The sequence below is a fragment of the Hypomesus nipponensis genome, chromosome 5 (assembly GCF_054491055.1).
Source record: "Hypomesus nipponensis isolate SF chromosome 5, ASM5449105v1, whole genome shotgun sequence".
Taxonomy (NCBI): domain Eukaryota; kingdom Metazoa; phylum Chordata; class Actinopteri; order Osmeriformes; family Osmeridae; genus Hypomesus; species Hypomesus nipponensis.
This window is the reverse complement of record NC_140365.1, coordinates 10,727,901-10,745,098: the sequence shown is the minus strand read 5'-3', so window position 1 is coordinate 10,745,098 and position 17,198 is coordinate 10,727,901. Positions and strand designations below refer to the sequence as shown.

At 48.2% G+C, this 17,198-nt stretch overlaps 2 long non-coding RNA genes and 1 pseudogene across 5 annotated transcripts; all 3 read right to left on the bottom strand.

Moving 5' to 3' along the window:
- Nucleotides 1-165: 165 nt before the first annotated feature.
- On the bottom strand, nt 166-1,314 carry LOC146288452 (uncharacterized). Of its 3 annotated transcripts, XR_014755213.1 has the most exons (4): nt 1,275-1,314; nt 1,126-1,185; nt 499-1,020; nt 166-344 (listed from the first exon to the last, which is right to left on the bottom strand). It is a non-coding gene; the product is annotated as an uncharacterized LOC146288452 (long non-coding RNA). The 3 variants fall into 3 exon arrangements; XR_014755212.1 differs by having other exon boundaries at nt 1,126-1,307; XR_014755211.1 differs by having other exon boundaries at nt 499-1,307.
- Nucleotides 1,315-6,835: 5,521 nt separating this feature from the next.
- LOC146288451 (uncharacterized) lies at nt 6,836-9,312 on the bottom strand (annotated as a pseudogene). Its single transcript, XR_014755210.1, has 6 exons — nt 8,812-9,312; nt 8,588-8,726; nt 7,828-8,507; nt 7,530-7,725; nt 7,277-7,444; nt 6,836-6,974 (listed from the first exon to the last, which is right to left on the bottom strand). The product of XR_014755210.1 is annotated as an uncharacterized LOC146288451 (transcript).
- A 621-nt stretch (nt 9,313-9,933) lies between these two features.
- LOC146288450 (uncharacterized) lies at nt 9,934-11,403 on the bottom strand. The gene is made up of 4 exons (XR_014755214.1): nt 11,103-11,403; nt 10,758-10,875; nt 10,620-10,652; nt 9,934-10,285 (listed from the first exon to the last, which is right to left on the bottom strand). It is a non-coding gene; the product is annotated as an uncharacterized LOC146288450 (long non-coding RNA).
- Between the last annotated feature and the right edge of the window lie 5,795 nt (nt 11,404-17,198).

The following is a 17,198-nucleotide window of genomic DNA, read 5'->3' as shown; positions in this document are numbered from 1 at the left end:
ATGAAATATGGATGTGGTTATAATAACAAAGGGTTTGAGTATTTTCATTTTCCAAAACACTGTTAAATTGCAGTTCCCTGTCAGTCAGCACAGCCAGGTTACATTCGTTTATTTGTTTACAAGCATTTCTCTCAATAAAATAATAATCAATGCATACCATTAATATTTTCAATAAAAATGAATGTATTTGAAAACAGAAATAATACAATTCAAAACACCTTTTGTACATGTACAAAACACTGTAGAACACTATATATTCACTCAAACACAGTTCCTGAGGCAAGACACATCTCAGCCATGTACCGGCAAACACCGTCGTTCTTTCTGACGATGTGGATGGTGACCTTAACAAAGACATCAACAATTGAAATGCTTGAAATGTTTTAAATCAAAAACAACGGAAACAGAATATATTATTCAAATTATTTTGACCAGGGCCAATGTAGGCATATACATTACATAAAAGGTGTGAAATAAATTGACTTGATTTTTCCTTACTTCAGGCATCATCACAGAAAATCAAGTGTGTCCAGGTCACCATCCAACTCCAAAGTACCCTTTATTCTGTCTAGTAGTTTGATACTCTGGGGATGGACATAAAATGTTAAGAAAATAGAAAAATAGTCTATTATAAAAATGTATGTTTCCGGATAAAGCACACAATGAGTTTTCATATTAATCTGTGAAGATTATATAATGTAATGTCCGGATCATTAAATGTCTTCTTGACATATGTACATTATTTGACCACATAGGCTACTTTGGCAAACGCATGCAGTATATATTTTTGTTCAAAGATATGTAATGGTCATAGCAGAATCAAATGACTAATAAATTAATCCAAGGCATTTGTGGAATATTTTGTTAATAACCAAATGCATTAAACTTATATTTTCTTCATTGAAAAGGAAACGCTTTGGCCTTAAAAGCTGCTTCAGTTTCAACGAGGTTCCAGGATTTCTCCAAAGATACATCCGGCTCGACTTAATTTCATCAGACACCAGTGCTTGATGTATTTTTCTGTGAGGACATATTTTTGCAGACCATAAGACACACAAGCCAATACAATAATGTGTGTTTATTATAATTATTGTTGATTACTATTGTTTAGTGAACCAGATTTACCTGGAGCTCATCTTCACCAATGAGACCCTGCACTCCATCCTGCTGCAGAACTCTTAGAGTCTTATAAAGTAATATGTCAATAACAAGTCATTGACATCCATTTAATTTGTAAAATGAATTTAGGAAAGTATACCAAACCAGCCACATACCCATCAAAGTTCAAAGGCAAAGGTCTCTTGCAACCACACACTGTAGCCAGAGGAGTCTTTACATCTGGATAGAGTGAACTGCAGGTGGAATAAATATAAGAATATTACAACACCTACAACCAACACATACTCCCTCATGCAGGCATATGCTCAGTAAATACATTTCCTTCCCTTCTGTCCCCAGCTTCTGGAAAACACAGACGTTCAGGTCAGCCGCCATACACTCATGTTGCCTACTGCTTTTCACAGTGTCCGAGGAGTACAAATCGGTCCATATTTAAATTGCATGTATTTACATTATATTTATAAAACCAGCCTTTATTATTTATGTGGTTTAAAAATGTTATTGCAAAAGCATTATGAATTGTAAATACAATAAATTGTCACTCACATCAACATCACACATTAAGGAGGTTGCATGATAGCGAGGAAGATGGTGTAACTGAAGTTCTCTCAGTGTCTCTTGCCTAGATTTTATCCCCCTGACTTCCAATTCAGCCATCTAAGAATTACATTACAAATGATGTAGGGAACAAGATACTACAAGTAAAATGAAACATACAATTTGTTACTTACTGTGCATACAAACACGCCACAGTTTTGTGTATCGTTTTGATCCCATTACTGTGTATATCCAGTCTTGAATGGTCCATATGTCTTTAAAGGCTTGGCTGAATAGGATAATAAAACAGTACCTTGCTTTTTATTTTGACACAGATTTTATTTTATTTTGTTCTCATAACTAAACTAACTATCCTGTTTTATGTACCTCAAAATGTCCATCTCCTGGTCTTTCGGGGCAGCATAAAGGTGCAGGGAGTCATAGGCTCTGATCCTTTTTAAGGATCCATCTAACATCTGACATGTTGATTGGAAGAACAAACATGCCACACAATGGCAATGGTATGAAAAAAATAGGAATTTCATCCCAACATTAATGATGGTCCATATCTAAAAATGCCTTGGTATTATATATTTAACACTTACCGAAAGGATGAAGTGGTTGCTTCTTTCGGGTGTTGTACCACCAACAATCCTGGGGAACAACACCACTGTGTCTGGCTGAATGTCCTGTTGAAATTTGACTTTTCAATAGAGTAAAAGTGCAGTAAAAATATAAAATTTTCCAGGTGTTTGTCAAATTCCATGGGACAAATTGAGGCAATGAATCTTCACAGTTGCACACTTTTGCAGCTTCATAATGACTATTTGAATATGATAAGAAAACATGGCAAATCATACCTCCTACTATGGGTAACAGGTCACATAGCTCTCAAAATCAAAGAGTTGCTTAAGCAAAGAGATGTAAACAAAGTGCAATACCTTCAAGCACGAGAGGCTGGGTCCTGGAGGGGTGCTACGTTCCCCGGAGGTGGCTGCAGCCCTGAGCAGCTATAGCTCCCTCTGCTGGGGGAGTGGGGAGCTCCATCCCTCCCTCAAAGCGGGGCATTCCCGCACACCTGGGACTGATCAGACCCTAATGACCGAAAGGGTTCGGTTAAAGAAGGAGAGCCACAGTTAAGCGGTGTGGGGTGTGGAGAAGGAGGCCTGCAGAAGGAAGAGGCGGTATAAGTTTTCTGGCATTGTATGCAAGAGTTAAAGTTTTTTTGTCAATTCTGAGGATCAGTAATAAACCCCTTGTTTTCGTTCAACCCCGGTGTCCTTGCACTATTTTGAGTCGTCCCGCTGAGGGCTGTGTAGCCTCTCGTGGCATCACATATGGTGGAGGATAAGCAAGGCTCAAGCGGTATTAGTGCATGTCGGAGGAGGACCCTGACAATTTGACTCTTCAATTTTCCCAACTGGCCCTAGGCCCCCCACCCAATGGAGTCCATTTTGAGAGCCCTTGTTGCTGCCCAGCAAGCCCAGATGCAAGTTAATTCAGCTCTCCTTGAGGAGCAAAAGAAAGCCAACCTTCTGAAGGAAGAGGACTTACAGCTGCAGACACAGATGGCCGCCCGGAACGTCCAACCAATAAAGGCGAGTGACTTTATCCCCAAGATGGGGGCCACGGATGACGTTGAGGCGTACCTGCATGCTTTTGAAGCCACGGCCACTAGGGAAGCCTGGCCCAGGGAACAGTGGGTCGGACTGTTAGCCCCCTTCCTAACGGGGGAATCACTGAGTGCGGTTCGGGACCTGGGACCATACCAGGCGACTGACTATGATGCGCTAAAGACGGAGATCCTCAGCCGAACTGGGCTCACCAAGTTTGGTATGGCCCAGCGTTTCCACAGCTGGACCTTCCAACCAGACCAGCCTCCTCGGGTGCAGATGCACGAACTTGCCCGGATCACGCAGCACCCGCCCATCGTTTTGCCTCACTCGTGGGACTCACCGATGGCACCCCAGATCGACCGCCCACCTGCCCGGTGACGGTGAATCACCATGATGTGGAGGCCTTGCTAGATTCAGGTAGCCGGGCCACCCTGGTGCCCAAGGACCTGGTGGGTTCATCGTGTTTGGCGAAAGTCCTCCCGGTTTCCTGTGTCCATGGAGATTACCCCCTCACGGAACTCACCATAACCACTACCCGGGAAAACCATGCTCACGGATGTGGGCGTGGTTGATTCCCTTCCCGTTCCTGTCCTAATTGGACGGGACTTCCCGGCCTTTCATCCGCTGTGGAGGGAGACTCAGGAGAGGCTAGTCCGAGTACCCCGGAAGCGGAGAGGTAGGACTCGTACTGAGAATACTTCAGTGCAACCCTTAGAATCCCTCACTCCAGCCTGCGCTCTTGCAGGGATGGCAGGTGCCCAGGCTGACACAGAGACGGCACCAAAGAACTTCCCCCTCTCACAGGCCAGTGTGGTACGGCCCAGTTACAAGATCCCACTCTTACTAATGCCTTACGAAACGTGCAGGTGTTAGAGGGAGTTGTCCTGGGGGATAGGACCAGCCCTACTTACCCCCATTTCGCAGTAAGCCGGGGGTTAGTGTATCAGGTAGCACGGAAGAATGATGAGGTGCATGAACAGCTCCTCGTACCACAGCCCTATCGAGCCACTGTACTCCACCTAGCACACACGCACCCCCTAGGGGCCCACCTAGGGGTAGACAAGACCAAGGACAGAGTCCTGCAACAATTCTTTTGGCCAGGAGTACACAAAGAGATCGAGAATTACTGCCGTAGTTGCCCTGAGTGTCAGCAGGTGGCCCCAAAGCCCTAATATAGAAATCCGCTTGTTCCCTTGCCAATTATTGACACCCCTTTTGAGAGGCTTGGACTGGACATAGTCGGGCCCTTACCGAAAAGTGCAAGGGGGCATCAGTACATTCTGGTCATCCTGGACTATGCAACCCGGTATTCTGAGGCTATTCCCCTGCGGAAGGCCACATCCAGACACATCGCCAAGGAGCTGTTCCTTCTATCGACTAGTCTGGGAATCCCCAAGGAGATATTGACGGACCAAGGGACTCCGTTTATGTCCAGGGTGATGAAGGACCTCTGTGCTTTACTGAAGATTAAACAACTGACAACCTCAGTCTACCACCCCCAGACGGATGGGTTAGTCGAACGTTTTAACAAAACGCTAAAATCCACGCTGCGGAAGGCGGTTGGCGAAGATGGGCGCAACTGGGATCAGCTGCTACCATACCTGCTGTTTGCGGTAAGAGAGGTACCTCAGTCCCCAACTGGTTTTCCACCCTTTGAGCTCTTGCTTTCCTACAAGCCCAGGGGACTGCTGGACATTGCCAAGGAAGCCTGGGAGGAGCAGCCATGCCAGCAGCGGACCCTGATCGAGCATGTCAGGGCCATGAGGGAGAGGATGAAGGCCATCTATCCCATGATGCGGGAACACATGGAGACTGCTCAACGGCAACAGCAAGCCTCCTACAACAGATCGGCTCAACCCAGGGAGTTCAAGCCAGGGGACAGAGTGCTGGTCCTGGTGCCAACCATGGAGTGTAAATTCCTGGCAACCTGGCAAGGACCCTATGAGGTAATTGAACGTGTGGGCGAGGTAAACTACAAGGTGAGGCAACCTGATAAAAGAAAACCTGAGCAGATTTATCACGTTAACCTCTTAAAGAAGTGGCACGCCAGGGAAGTGCTGTTCAGTAGTCTACCCCCCACAGAGTCCCAGGAACCAGGGCGAGAAGAGGTTCAGGTGGGCCCAAGCCTGTCCCCACATCAACGACAGATGGCCCTGGAACTGGTGGACTGGAACCGAGATGTTTTCTCCTCCCTCCCCGGGCACACGGAGGTGATCCAACACGAGATCCGCACCGTGCCCGGCAAAACGGTAAACCAGCGCCCATACCGCGTGCCGGAGGATCGTAAAGTGGCCATCCAGGAGGAGGTAAGGAAGATGCTGGAGCTGGGAGTGATCGAAGAGTCCCAAGTGCCTGGGCAAGCCCTATCGTACTTACTCCCAAACCAGACGGGTCAGTACGGTTTTGTAATGACTTTCGGAAGTTGAACGAGGTGTCTGAATTTGATGCATACCCAATGCCTCGTGTCGATGAGTTGATAGACTCCTTAGGGCGTGCTCGCTTCCTAACCACTCTTGACCTCACCAAAGGATACTGGCAGGTGCCCCTGACCCCGGCGTCCAAGGAAAATACTTTTGCCACACCGGAGGGGCTCTACCAGTATACCCGGCTCCCCTTTGGTCTCCACGGGGCACCTGCCACGTTCCAACGCTTGATGGATCGAGTCCTTGCTCTCCACAAGAAGTACGCGGCAGCATACTTGGATGATGTGGTCATACACAGTCCAGATTGGGCCAGCCACATACCCCGAGTGTAAGCAGTGGTTGATTCGCTCAGGGAAGCAGGGCTTACAGCGAACCCCAAGAAGTGCAGGCTGGCCTTCAGCGAGACGAACTACCTGGGGTACACCATTGGGAGAGGGTTGGTCAAGCCTCAGGAAGCCAAGTTGCGGGCAATACAGGACTGGCCCCAGCCAATCACCAAGAAGCAGGTGAGGTCGTTTTTAGGCCTAGCCAGCTACTACCGACAATTTATTACGGATTTTGCAACAATAGCAACACCTTTAACGGAGCTGACGACCAAACGGCACTCACGAATGGTGAGGTGGAACCCTGCAGCGGAGGCGGCCTTTGTTAGCCTGAAGCGAGCTCTGTGCTCAGTACTGGTGGCGCCAGACTTCAAGAAATAATTCATTGTCCAGGCGGACGCGTCAGAGGTGGGTCTGGGTGCAGTACTCGCCCAGGCACATGACGGTGAGGAACATCCCGTTCTCTACATAAGCAGGAAGCTACTTCCAAGAGAGAAGAACTATTCCACGGTGGAAAAGGAATGTCTCGCTGTAACCTGGGCCCTCGAATCCCTGCGGTTCTACCTTCTGGGCCGACGTTTTACGGTGGTGTCTGATCATGCCCCTCTGCAGTGGATGGCCAGGAACAGAAAAACGAACAGTAGGATTACCAGATGGTTTTTGAGCCTACAAGCATTTCACTTTTCTGTTGTCCACAGGGCTGGCAAGTGCCACGGTAATGCAGACGCCCTCTCCCGGCATGACGCCTTCTTTACCTCCTTCACCCCGACGAGGACGTCGGTCTCGAGGGGGGGGGGGATGTGTGACGTCACGAGAGGCTGGGTCCTGGAGGGGTGCTACGTTCCCCGGAGGTGGCTGCAGCCCTGAGCAGCTATAGCTCCCTCTGCTGGGGGAGTGGGGAGCTCCATCCCTCCCTCAAAGCGGGGCATTCCCGCACGCCTGGGACTGATCAGACCCTAATGACCGAAAGGGTTCGGTTAAAGAGGGAGAGTCACAGTTAAGCGGTGTGGGGTGAGGAGAAGGAGGCCTGCAGAAGGAAGAGGCGGTATAATTTTTCTGGCATTGTATGCAAGAGTTAGTTTTTTTGTTAATTCTGAGGATCAGTAATAAACCCCTTGTTTTCGTTCAACCCCGGTGTCCTTGCACTATTTTGAGCCGTCCCGCTGAGGGCTGTGCAGCCTCTCGTGGCATCACAGTATATACAAATGTTAAATGATATCTTGACTTGACATAAGATCCCAACAAACCCTATACTTACTTCATCAGTTAGCCAAGGCAAAGCTCGTAGATCATCCTCTGAAGAATGTTCAAAGTACTGCAGAGGCAGCAAGGAGCGAAGATCCGGAAGTCGTACATGACAAAGGTCATATTTCACCAGTGGCTGTCTAGTGTTCTGTACTTTCTTATACAAAGTCTCGAGCTTGTCCTTAGTAAAGAACAACATTCATGATGCACTATAAAAAATACACTGTTACCATGAGAAACTGCTTAACTATTATAAAATGTCATACCTCGTTTTTTTCCACAATGGGGAACAGTGTCACAGAGAACAGTTGGCCTGCTTGATCAACTGCACCTTGTTCTTGAACATCTCTGTCTGTACACTTGTCTGTCTGTGCCTCTACCTCTTCTGTTGGCTCTCCATCCTCACCTCCCATATCATCTTCTAGTCCAACTATCATCTGTACTCCCCGTTGATCGGTGCTTCTGTGTAAAAAAAATAAGTCAACATTGGACAATGCCTCAGCTGTAATTCATTATCAGTATCAAAATGTCAATTTAGCAGTCGCAAACAATGAACATACATACCTGTGCCAAACAGGCATAATCTGCCATTGAGACCAATGGCTGCCTTTCCCTGAGCCAGTCTGTGCATTTTGTCAAAAAATGCATTATTCACCCGCTGGTTGTGAAGGTGAAAGACCATGCGGAGCATGAACATGTGGTGCATGTCTTTCAGCTGGCAGAGGAAATACCGGGCATTGGCAAGCTCTCTGTTCAGCTGTTCCGCCATTGAAGAGTTTAGGACACCTGTTAGTTCAGGGACAAGATTCAAACTCCTCAATTTCTCTTCTGGCATCTTCTGGTTTCCTTGGTGGAACCTGTCATATAACAAAAACCTATCATTTGTTCCTGTGATAGGTGTGGACACTGAAGGCCTTTGCCCACCAGTGCTTTCTCTACAGGTCCACCCAGTTCTTTAAGTTCCCTGACCCATGGAAAATCCAGCTGGAGTTTATTTTCCTTTGCCAGTGTCACATTTTCAGCAGTAGCATCACACAGCCTGCCATCAAATGGCTGAAATAACTGCTGCCTTGACCTGTTGTTGGTGTGTCTTGCCACCCTTCCGGCTACATTAGAAATATGCAGTGTTGGAGGGATCCGGAAGCTCAACAGGGCATCTGTGTGGTCTCTGGCTGACTCTTGCCACCACAGTGAAGAGCTGTAGTACACTACTGAGTGCATGCACCCAGCATGTAAGACACCACCTAAAAATTGATCAAAATTACATTAGTGAAATTGTATTTCTTGACCATTTCTTACAGAGTAGTTTGTTGATGATCCTTACCTCCTGTCTTCTCGAGTTTCATGAACATCTTGGCGTAGATGTTCTTGTAAAGGAGTCGTTCCTCCAACCTATTAAGGATGTCTGGCTGAGAGCCCTCAGCTGACACTCCCAAATCCTCACAGGAAGCAACTAATTCAGTCTTTTGGGGCCCAAAAAATTATGTATGTAAAAATGAACAAATAAACAACATTTACAACATTAGACATACCTGAGGTGTTACATACCTTTTTGGAGTCAAGCACTTTGAAAAGCACATCCTCTAGAGATGAGGATGAAGGGTGCTTTGCCACATTGTTCAAACGCTTTGACAGTCCTTTAAGAACCTCTGTCTTTGGAAGGAAAGGACCAACCCTGCTGGATTCCCCAACCCATGGAGCAAATCCTGTGTAGGTCAGCTCACTGCAAAATGTTTTTTTTTTTACCTGGTTCCTATTGTCAAACATAAAAAGCATTTTAAGTATTAGAGAATGTCAGTTGAAAAGACCTGCAAACTGTTGAGGCCAGCAAACCTGGAGCTGGTCTTTTTAGGAGACTTACCATAGTGTCATAGCAATAACATAATTTAGTCAAAGACTGATATACTTGTAATGGGTTATTTAATGGTTAATATTACATAACATATTACCCATCATATTACTCACCAGTTTGCATCATCAATGAGCACTGGAGGATTGTGTCTACATTGATTACAGAAAAAACTGTAACTGTAAAAACTGCTGTGTTGTTCTAATTTCGGAAAATAGGCAGTGCCATTTCTCTTAATATGTGTGCTATGTAACCATAATGGATGTAACCATGACACAGTAGGTATATGATCTGACATACCTTAATTGCTGTGGTAAGCATTGAACACAGTGGGATACTCAGCAGAATTCTGTTGTTGAAATTGTGGTAGCCCGAGGTACACTCCTGAAATCGAACCTGTGCTTTGCATACTGGGCAGGTTTTCACTGCAACTTTGACTCCTGAATAAAAGTAGAAAAAGAGTTAAGATATTGGCAATAAACAAATTAAACTTTGGCCTTAACTTGACCTCTGAGAGTTGACATGAAAAAGACTATTAAACTGACCTCTCTGAACTGAAAGCAATCCATATATTGACACATTGCTGGTAACCACTTTAGGTTCTGATAATTCAGGAGGTGTTGGCCCTGGACAGTATGGACAAATAGTCTCGTTTGGCTTAAACATCTCTGGGACATCTTTTGATTCCCGCTTTAAATCTGTTGGAAGGATTTCAGGGATCCTTTTATGTTCCCAGAGGTAATCTGTCATCACCTGAATCTGATTTTCAGACAATATTTCTATGGACTGGCCAGACACATTTTCTTTTTCCTCACTTTCACTACTGCTGGTGCCTCTCTCTTCGACTAGAAGCTTGTGTTTCTCCTGGAAGAGCTACCACATGGCCATATATATATGGGTGCAGCGATTTACTTATTTCACACCGCTGCACAGACAGAACCATTTTCCCTTGATCTTGTCAAAGGACACACGTGTTCTGCCAAAACAACTCCAGGCTTCAAAGGCCTTTCTGCACAGCAACACAAAAAACAGGCTCTGTGCTTCCAGCATGACGCTTACGTTCATGCCTTCTTAGACTGGCAGGATTTGCAAATGCTGCTTTGCAATATTTGCACTTATCCGACTGCAGTAACTCCTGGCCAACTGACTCCTGGTGGTCAATTTCTGGTTTAACTGCAATAGGACAATTAAAATATATATAATTATTGACTCCCCAATTTTGTATAAAATAACACATTGTAGACAGTTCTACACAACCAATAGCCTATTCTTAATTTATTTGCCGCCACGACATCTGTGGATCGGATTTGGTTCTGGAGCATATATGTTGTGCAGTATTAACTTTTCATTTAAAATGTGCCAAACTGTATTATTTTAACAAGAAAATTTAACGCTTTGATTTGTGGCAGGAAAATAAATTATGCAAGGTACTTGTTTTGATGTTTCCTATGTTGATTCTATGTAGATAAGTTGAAGTAGGTAAAGTAAAGGTAACGATAAGGCATACCTTGATCACCAGTTGTCTCACCAAGCAGACATCCTATAAGACAGTTGCCATAAAGTTATTATTTTCCATGCAGGTACAGATGACTCAGATTTGTCAACAAATATTTTCCTGTAGGCAATAATGCATTAGGCAAATTACCATGTTTGGACTTTAAAGGTTTTATTTCTCAAAATCACTTTCTCACACTTTGGACAGTGTCAGTGGCTCCATTTGTGATCTGTTCCTTTTTGACAAAGGCAAGGAATCGTGAACTTCTCTGTATAGAAATTGAGTAGGTTTTGGTTTTGCGTAGGTTGTTAACAAAATGATTCATAACTGCCAAGAAAAGCATGTACTTTAGTGACCATAATTATTATTGTCTAAACAGAAGGGATGCCTATCAGACTTCTTTTTGGGGGATCTCCCACAGTCCACTAAGGTCAAACTAGGCTAAAATGGGATTTAGTGTGACCAAATTAAAATGAGGAAAGAAAATAGGCTTACCTTTGCCACCATCTATAAAATACACAGCATACTGTCACAATTCCTAGTGATCGGACCCAAATGCAGACCGAGACTGGTAGGTGGTGAAAGAAAAAGGTGTTTATTGGTGACAGGTGGGTACAGGTGATGGTGGTACCAAATGTGCAGGTCGGTGGTGAGGGTGGTTAGGCGGGAGTGACCGGGTTCCAGGGTGCAGAGGCTGAAACAGAGGAGCAGGAGTCCGGTCAGAAATATAAATAAACAATTTGTAAGGCAACAGGATGACTAGGGATAATCCTTAAGATCCAGGCACTAAAGCGCAACGTACTGGTACGTCTAACGATCCGGCAGGGACTGGATGTCAGGCCACAGGTTAAGTAGAGTGATAACGATGATCAAGAGCAGGTGTGTAAGGGAAACAAGCTCAGAGGGGTGGGGTCGTGACAGTACCCCCCCTCCGACGTACGCCTCCGGGCGGACCACCCGGCGCACCTGGATGGAGACGGTAGAAGTTCCGCAGCAGGCCAGCGTCCAAGATCTGACGCCGAGGGATCCAGCACCTCTCTTCTGGCCCATAGCCCTCCCAGTCCACGAGGAACTGGAATCCCCGGCCCCGCCGACGGGAATCCACGATGCGGCGCACCGTGTAAACAGGACCACCGCCGATCATCCGAGGAGGGGGAGGCCGAGGGGGAGGAGGCAGCAGGGGACTGAGGAGGACAGGCTTGAGGCAGGAAACATGAAAGGCAGGATGTACCTTGAGGGCCTTGGGCAATTTCAACCGGACGACTGCGGGATTGATGATCCTCTCCACCACGAACGGGCCGATGTATTTGGGATTCAGCTTCCTGGACTCCGTTCGCAGTGGAAGGTTCCGGGTAGCCAGCCAGACCTTGTCCCCCACAGCATAGGTTGGTGCAGGAGTACGGCGACAGTTGGCCTGGACTTGATACCGACCGGAGACCTTCAACAGGGAAGCCCTGGCACGATGCCAGGTCCGGTGGCAGCGGCGGATGTGGGCTTGGACAGAGGGAACAGCGAGATCTTTCTCCTGTGAGGGGAACAAGGGGGGTTGATAACCGTAAAGGCATTGGAAAGGGGACATACCGGTGGCGGAGGTAGGAAGCGTATTGTGGGCGTATTCCACCCAAGGCAATTGGGAGGTCCAGGAGGTGGGGTTTGAGGAGACCAGGCAGCGAAGCGTTGTCTCCATCTTCTGGTTGGCCCTTTCAGCTTGGCCATTAGACTGGGGGTGGAATCCAGACGAGAGGCTGACAGTAGCTCCAATGGCTGTACAGAAGGCCTTCCATACCGCCGATGTGAACTGGGGACCTCGGTCTGATACGAGGTCTCCAGAAAGACCGTGGATCCAAAAAACCTCCTTGACAAGGATCGCAGCAGTCTCTGTAGCTGAAGGAAGCTTCGGGAGGGGCAGAAAGTGTGCAAACTTGCTGAATCTATCAATCACTGTTAGAACAACAGTGTTACCTTTGGACGGGGGCAGACCGGTTACAAAGTCCAGAGCCAGGTGGGACCAGGGCCGCCGGGGAATCGGTAGAGGGTGCAAAAGTCCTGCACTGGGTCGGTTGGTTCCCTTGTTCTGAGCACAGACAGGACAGGCAGAAACAAAAACCCGGGTATCTCTTCCCATGCCAGGCCACCAGAAGCGTCTGCGCAATCGAGCCATGGTACGGGCAACGCCCGGGTGACAAGCAATCTTAGCAGTGTGTGCCCACTGGAGCACAGCAGAATGGACAGAGTTGGGCACTTACAAGCGGCCCGGTGGGCCGTTACCTGGACCAGGCTGATCTAGAAGGGCCGTTTTAACCTCCTCCTCGATCTTCCAGACAACTGCCCCCACTACAATGTCCTGGGGCAGGATGGCCTCGGGTTTGGCTCCTGTCTCCTCTGTCCTAGAGAACACACGGGATAGGGCGTCTGCCTTGCCATTCCGAGAGCCTGGTCGATAGGTGAGGGTAAAGTTAAAGGGCCCAAAAAACAAAGACCACCTGGCCTGACGGGAGTTGAGTCGCCTGGCCGACTGCATGTATGCAAGGTTCTTGTGGTCGGTCCATACGATAAACGGTTGCTCCGCTCCCTCCAGCGGCGCCACTCCTCCATGGCGAGCTTCACGGCAAGTAGTTCCCGGTTCCCTACGTCATAGTTCCTTTCGGCTGGGGAAAGACGACGCGAAAAAAAAGCACACGGGTGGAGCTTACCATCAGCATCGCTGGGACAGGACGGCGCCAACTCCCACATCAGAGGCATCCACCTCCACCACGAACTGTAGAGAGGGGTCCGGCTGGGTGAGGATGGGTGCGTTGGTGAACCGGTTCCTCAAATCCAGGAATGCTCTGTTTGCCTTGGAAGTCCAGCAGAAGGGCCTGGCACTAGACGTCAGGGCTGACAAAGGGGAGGCCACCCGGTTGTAGTCTCTGATAAACCGTCGATAGAAATTTGCGAACCCCAGGAACCTCTGGAGCTGCAGTCTAGTACCAGGCTGAGGCCAGTCCAGAACCGCCCTCACCTTCTCCGGATCCATCTTCACCTGTCCCCCCGTAATAATGTATCCGAGAAAAGAGGTGGTGTGTGCGTGGAAGTCACATTTCTCTGCTTTCACAAAAAGGCGGTTCTCCAGCAAACGCTGGAGGACCTGTCGGACATGCTGGGTGTGGACAAGAAGGTTCTCAGAGAACACGAGGATATCATCCAGGTAGACAAACACAAAGCGACCAATCATGTCTCCAAGAACATCGTTTACCATACTCTGGAATACTGCAGGGGCGTTGGTGAGGCCAAACGGCATGACCAGGTACTCGAAGTGGCCCATGGGTGTGTTGAATCCGGTTAGCCATTCGTCCCCCTCTCTTATACGGACGAGATGGTAGGCATTGCGTAGATCGAGCTTGGTGAACACAGTGGCACCCTGCAGGGAGTCAAAGGCAGAATTCATCAACGGCAGAGGGTATTTGTTCTTGATGGTTATGTCGTTTAGCCCCCGGTAATCGATACAAGGCCGCAAGGTCCCATCCTTTTTACTAACAAAAAAGAATCCGGCACCCAAGGGGGACGACGAGGGACGAATGAGGCCTGCCGCCAGGGAATCCTTGATGTAGGCCTCCATGGCCTCACGTTCCGGCCGAGAGATGCTATAAAGGCGTCCCTTGGGAAAGGCGGCCCCAGGAATCAGGTTGATCGCACAGTCGTAAGGTCGGTGAGGGGGAAGTGACAGTGCCTGTTGCTTACTGAACACCTCACCCAAGCTGTGATAGACCTCCGGGACCAGGGACAAATCCGGGGGAGCAGAAGGCTTACTCGGGCTGGGAACATACAGGGAACAGGCAGATTTGAGGCAGTTAGCATGACATTCAACACTCCAACTGGTTACCTTGCCTGTCACCCAATCGAAGGTGGGGTTGTGTTTCCTCAGCCAGGGGTAACCAAGAATCAGGGGAACGCGTGGTGAGGACAGGATGTAGAAGGAGATGACTTCAGAGTGGTTGCCTGATAACAGCATCTTAACCGGTTGCGTCCTCATGGTCAGCCGTGCCAGCAGTCTGCCATCTAGGGTAGTAGCTTCTATGGCCTCCGGGAGTTGCTCCTTGGAGAGCCCCAGCTGTTCCACCAGGTCAGCATCCATAAAGCTGTCATCCGCTCCAGAGTCGACGAGGGCTTTAATCTCTACTGACTGGTCCTCCCTGATGAGGGTGGCAGGAAAAAGGGTTCTGGCTTGGGGTGAGGGGAACTGAGGAAGGCGGCTCGCTAGAAGACCCCCCATGCCTAGCGAGCCTGGGAGTTTCCCGGGCGCTGAGGACAGGAGGAGATGTAATGGCCCATGCGTCCGCAGTAGAGGCAGCTGTTGGTCTCCCGTCTACGCTGGCGCTCATCAGTGGATAACCCGTGTCTTCCCACCTGCATGGGTTCAGGGTCAGGCAGCCTCACCTCTCTTCCGGATTCTTGAGGTGTTGAACGATCAGGGTGCTCTGTTCCTTCTACAGGCTTGGTCGGTCTCAGGTGTGGCGGATGGTTAGGAGACCCCCATCGTCTCTCCCTCCTTCTCTCCCGGCACCTGTTATCCACCCGGATGGACAAGGCTACCAAGTCGTCCAGACCCTGAGGCTCAGGATAAGAAATCAACTCGTCCTTGAGTTGGTCGGTCAACCCCTGGTAGAATACTGCCTGTAGGGACTCTTCGTTCCATCCACTCTCCACAGACAGTGTTCTGAATTCAATCACGTATTCTGCGACACTGCGGGTTCCCTGACGAATAGCAAACAAACGCTTAGCAGCGTCCTTTCCTCGTACGGGGTGGTCGAATAGTTTCCTCATCTCAGCCGTGAACTCCTGGTATGAGCCAATGCAGGGGTCCTGTCGCTCCCAAACAGCTGACGCCCACTCCAGGGCTTTTCCCCGGAGAAGCCCAATCAGACAGGCTATCTTGGCCTTGTCCGAGACGTAGGTACGGGGCTGCAGGTCAAACACCAATCCACACTGCATGAGAAACGAGCGACACTTTCCCAAATCCCCCTCATACCTCTCAGGTGTAGGAACCTTGGGCTCCAGAACAGACATGGAAGCAGGTCCTGCTTCGGCAGGTGCGAGGAAAGGTGCATGCGGTTGTGGGTCCGCTGGAGCACTAAGCTGGTCCCGGATACTGGACACGCTGGTAGAGAGGTTTTGTACTGATGCCATTATCTCCTGCAGAGCCGTGCTGTGTTGGCCCAACAGATTGCCCTGTTGGGAGACGGCATGGCGCACAGCGTCCAGGGCTGCTGGGTCCATTGTAAGGCCGGATCGTTCTGTCACAATTCCTAGTGATCGGACCCAAATGCAGACCGAGACTGGTAGGTGGTGAAAGAAAAAGGTGTTTATTGGTGACAGGTGGGTACAGGTGATGGTGGTACCAAATGTGCAGGTCGGTGGTGAGGGTGGTTAGGCGGGAGTGACCGGGTTCCAGGGTGCAGAGGCTGAAACAGAGGAGCAGGAGTCCGGTCAGAAATATAAATAAACAATTTGTAAGGCAACAGGATGACTAGGGATAATCCTTAAGATCCAGGCACTAAAGCGCAACGTACTGGTACGTCTAACGATCCGGCAGGGACTGAATGTCAGGCCACAGGTTAAGTAGAGTGATAACGATGATCAAGAGCAGGTGTGTAAGGGAAACAAGCTCAGAGGGGTGGGGTCGTGACACATACTTCATGTGCCTTTGCTGGAAATGTTGTTGAGACGCTGCTGTCAGAGAGCGACAGTACCTGCAGTCATCTTCCCCAATAGGCAAGTCGTCGGGTGAGCTGAATTCAAATATTCACCAAAACAGTTCCTTGACATTAGACGGATCTTTCTGAATCCTGTGTGTTTTGTTAAGTGGATACTGAAACAATTGTAGCCTACTTTTTTACATTTACACAAACATACAGCATACTGCTTTTCTATGTTAAATTATTTGAGATTTATGTGTAATATACAATTAATAGCGGTTTAAATTCACTTACTCTGAGTAAAATAAGTTTTTACTAAGTCAATACGTGTGTACAAGTCTGCTTTACATTACAGTCACACCAACACAATGTATAAATTGACTACTTTGTATGATAAGCTTGTAGCGAGACGTCGAAAGTATGGTTTAGAGACAGTTTAACTTATATTTCGAAAATAAAAGTGTATAGCCTGTTCTCCCATTCTAAAATGTTATGCGACAGTTAACAAAAATGTATTGAACGCCAACTTTGCCAAAACGTCTGAAATCACGTTTACGTACACACGTCCGTTTTTGCCGTCTGTTTTTGACGTCTGTACACGTTTGGACCATCTATGCTTCCATGCTATTGGTTGGCTTCAACATAGCCACCCCCCTTTCTACGTAGTGTCTGCGCGAGGCTGTACATAGTCCTACTGTGACCTTGTGGGCTCTTACGTAGCTATCATTTAGTATTTGGGACAGTCCATTTGTGTGGGGGAGTGCCACTTGTGGGGTTTATCCAGTATCATACTCCAGTCCAGTAGGTGGCGATGATGCACCTATACATTGTTTGCCAACCGCCATTCAAAGAACCATCGAAGAAGACAAACACGTGTGTGTGTGTGTGTGTGTGTGTGTGTGTGTGTGTGGTGTGT